The following is a 4,865-nucleotide window of genomic DNA, read 5'->3' as shown; positions in this document are numbered from 1 at the left end:
AGGAACACCAGCAGATGAACTGACGGAAAATAAGTAAGTAAATAAATAATGAGGGAATATTTAATTATTTGTTTGTTTTAAAACTAGCCTACTGAATGCTGTTCTGTGTTGTAAAGTGTCCTCGATGGTTCTATATGGGGAGGCTGCAGACCTGGAGCCGGCAGATATACGCCCCGGGACCCTGTTGTTCCTGATGCGTCCAGTAGAGGGATATACTGCGAAATAACATCATTAAATCGACGCTTACACATTAATAACCCGTCCATAGACTTGACAATTTTGTGTTTTTTGTTAATTTAAATATAAACGTTACAGTGTAGATCTCCACGGATTAAATTTTCTTTAGATATTCATTTGGGCTTCACTCTCTTCACTCAACCGACAGAAGACTATTTGTTTTTGTGAATTGAAAAATTAAAAATACACATAGTTGAATCAACTATGTGTTATGACAGTATAGGCCAATTCACCGTAGGTTTTTATATACAGGAGACTGAGTGAAATATGTTTTTGTGAATTTATATAAAGTTACATTTAGATATTAACTATATTTAGCCCATTAGACATGCAGTACCGTGTAATCACATGGATCCTCGATGAAATATCTGCTGTACTATTCTATTGGTCATCATACAGCTACAAAACAGTGTCCTACACAGCATTTTATGAAGACAAACACAATTTATCCCTTTTCTAAATTCCATGGGCCATTTAGAAGATATAGACAATATTGTTGTTCACAAAAAAATATTTATTAACACCATTTATGAATTATGATGACTCCCCTATGGTTTGCCACTCTTCTTTAACTGTTTTTTTTTCTTTAACTGCTCCTGCTCACTGATGAAACATTTAAAAATGAAACATTAAAAAAGTTAAAAAGGACATCCATGGTGAATTTGACCTTGTCCCTGTGTGTGTGTGTGTGTGTGTGTGTGTGTGTGTGTGTGTGTGTGTGTGTGTATTTCTTTAAGTAGCTAAAGCAAACACACCTTTATGAGATCCAAGTTAAAGAGACCTTGGTAAAGACAGAGTATGATAAAACCCACATTAAGTGCACATACCCTACATTTGAGTCCAGACCAGTAAGCTATTTTAAGAAAAAATGTATATTAAGATATAAATGAGATAATTAGATCATCTCATTTATAAGAAACAACTCAAACCAGAATCTACATTCAAACCATATGGGGAAGTTTTTAATGTGTTTTAACGTATTTGAGTGAGTGTGCAGTTTAACTCTTTACTTAGAGAGAGAGAGAGAGAGAGATTTACATACCTATTATAAATGTGTCTTTTGTGTGTTCACACCATAGACTGTACATTTTTTTTTTAACATATTTCCATTATCTACTGTAATATTGCTCTATAAACCATGTGGAGTATGTTTTAATGCAAGGAGTAAACAGAGTCTTACCAGAAGAGGCCAAGCTAAAGACAGGCAACAAAAGAAAATTAAAATTAAAATGAATTTTAAATTGAGTAGAGAAGATAGGGGAAGCTAAACCTACACGTGGTTAGCTAAGTTTAAGCCAGATAGAACAGAAACCTGTCAAAATACATTATAGACCCATCCATTGATATATAAATGAATTGATATCTACCTACCATAGCTCTATCGAGCTAATCGTTTATAAATAATAAATGTTGCATCATTGCTAAAAAACAATAACTTTAGCAGATTATTTAACATACAAATGACAGAATCTATTTTTGTCAGATTTTAATTCTAACGATGTTAAACTTGCTTATACGGAATTATTACTTTGTCTTCTGGGCAAGTTTCATCTTCATAAAGACAGAACCATTCAAAGTAATCCTGATTCTAGAATATTCTCCTCTGATATAAAGTTCATTTTTTTCTTCCTTTAAGAAAATGTCAGAACCTTTAAACTCAAAGGTTTATAAAACAAATAATATCATTGAGTCTGTTGTAAAGAACCTTACATGTTTTTATATTGACAAAATGTAATATTGCATTGATTTGTGTAACCTAATTCAATCTCTTTTGATGTCCGTTTACCCCCCTTGTTTTTTTGTTAAACAGATCATTTAATCCGTGCAGATCTACACTATAACGTTTATATTTAAATTAACAAAAAACACAAAATTGTCAAGTCTATGGGTTATATTAAGCGTCGATTTAATGATGTTATTTCGCAGTATATCCCTCTACTGGACGCATCAGGGACAACAGGGTCGTAAAACTCCCGGAGCTTAAAACTGCCGGGGCGTATATCTGCCGGCTCCAGGTCGCGGACTGGCCATCTGTGTGATCTGGAGTATCACAGAACGGCCGGTACTCCAGGACGGCCGGCGGGCCGGCCCACCACCCGCCACACACGCAGTCATAACCTGTTTTTTCCCCCCACTAATCTGTTTCACACTCCAGTACTGTAGGTGGCAGCAATGCACCTTTAAGTTGGATGCCAGCGCGGAGCATTATCAGCTCGGCCCAAAAAAACTGCGATCGCGGCCGAAGCAGCTGTGCGGACTAATCTCGATCACGCGAACATTATTACACAGAGCTGCGCGATCCACTGAGAAGCATTTCAATTCAGCGCAGAATTCTCTATCTCTATTATAAACCCACAGATGGCTGTGATTTAAGCTAGTTAAAAGCCAGATTAAACAGCGCTGATATTCTCAACATCTTGACGCAAAAAAACAGGTGAAACATTGTTCCAAGAACAAACCAGTTAGAAGACATTTCACTCCACAACATGAATTAACTGTAACTTAGTAAAAACAAATTTTTTGGCAGAAATGTGCCTGTATTCATATTAAAAATGCTGTTATATTAATAGTCATGTAGGCCTATAAATGTAGGCTATTAAATGTAATGCAGTAATGTTTTTGTTTAGAAGTTATGGCAGTTTATTTATTTATTTTGCATTAAATATTTATACTAAATGTTTATGCTACAATAGGTTTTTAGAGAATAATATATATATATATATTAGGGATGTCACGGTACCAAAATTCCATTAGTCGGTACCGATACCATTAAAATGTTACGGTTCTCGGTACCAATTTCGGTACCACAGCAAAATCAGTTTGAACTATTTTTTTTTTATAATTTATGTAACTATTTGAAAAAAATATATATATATTAAATTTAATTCAATTCAATGACTTTATTATTTATGATGGTAAATTTATGAAAGGATTGAAGGCTACATGCTGTTTAAACGAAAATATTGATGATATTGAGAAATATTGCTTATAAAAAAAGTCAAGTGAAAAATAAGCAACCTTCTATGCACACATTATTATTATTAGTAGTAGTATCTTGAATTAATGGAGACGTAGTTAAATCTATTGTACAGTAGCCTAATATAATTATTTCTGTCAATTTCTTTAAGTTAAACCAAACTTTTATTTTGACGGGTTGCCGTGAAGACCTTGAGTTTCTGTGTGTGTATGATATGACGATAGTTTTTCTCAAATGAAATGGTAAAATGCTCATGAAGTGACTCTCGGAGATGAATGGAATCATGAATCATGTCATCATATCGTGAGGCAGCAGAGACTGAAAACAGCGCGAGCGTCACTCGATCGTGCTTGTGTGTGTGTGTGTGAGGTAACGTTTAATGAAACCGCGCGTCTACGCCGTTCATTCACACAGAGACAAGCAGAACATGAAGGGTTCATTTTTAAATAGTCGTTTTGCAGTTTAATATACACAGACACCACATCAGCAGCGCCGCCGGTCGCCATGTCTCAGCGCTTTCATGAAGAGGACGCAACTTCACGCCCTTCGTGCATGCGCGCGCATCCAGAACCGGGTTTGACTGGGTACTCGGTACCACCGGGACTTGGTACCGTGACGTTTAAATTTTTTTAGTACCGACTTGGTACCGAAGTACCGAATATTTTGACAACACTAATATATATATTAAAAAAAATTCAGGAATTGTTGAACCAGAATATCAAGATATTTGATTATTTCGCATATGATGGTGAAAAGTAAAAAAGTTTAAGTTAAAAGTAAAGGTAAAGGTAAGGTAAAAAAACACCACCATGTTATATGTATAATAAATATTTTGGGGTATAGCCCTTATAGATTATTTTATCCCTTTAGGATGATGGGCCTATTTGGGAGAAAGTCCAGGGCTGTTTTTTAGCCCCAGTCCGTCCCTGAGCCTCCCCCTACTCCGATGGTTTGGTTGTATTAGTGTGTGTGTGTGTGTGAGGATTCGGGGCCCCCTGAAAAAATATTGATGTGGGCCCCCACCACCCTCCACCAATATCATACACTGTACAATAGATGAACACGGAGGCCCACATATAACAGAAGATGGTGATGTTGTTGTAAAACCTTTATTTTAAAAGTTAAAAGTTTATATAAAAATGACAACTAATAAAAAATAACAAAAAGCAAGAAATTGTTAAATAATAATAAAACCAATTTTAAAAAAGTAATATTTCCCCCCCCCCATCAGTCTGTTATAATTCATAAATCAAAAAGTAAACATTTAGAAATTGACAAGAATGCAGTCTAATTAAAAAAATAAAACCATTTATTGCCTTATTTTGTAATAAAGATAATATGGAACTGGCAGAGGTGGGTAGAGTATCCAAAAACTGTACTCAAGTAAAAGTACAAGTACTTATAGAAATATTTACTCAAAGTAAAAGTAAAAGTAATAATCTTAAAAGTTACTTGAGTAAGAGTAAAAAAGCATCCAATGAAAAAAAGTAGTTAGTTACTAGTTACTTTGGATCATATAGGCCTATATATATATATATATATATATATATATAAGGCTATATATAACATGATATTATTTAGATATTTTTTCATTTAAATGACTAAAATTATCATAATTAGATAAGCTATCTTTGCAACAAAAACAGAAGAG

This window comes from Rhinichthys klamathensis, unplaced genomic scaffold, assembly GCF_029890125.1.
Source record: "Rhinichthys klamathensis goyatoka isolate OS25496 unplaced genomic scaffold, OSU_Roscu_1.1 h1tg000515l_1, whole genome shotgun sequence".
Taxonomy (NCBI): Eukaryota; Metazoa; Chordata; class Actinopteri; order Cypriniformes; family Leuciscidae; genus Rhinichthys; species Rhinichthys klamathensis.
The sequence above is the reverse complement of the archived record's forward strand: the minus strand, read 5'-3'. Positions refer to the sequence as shown.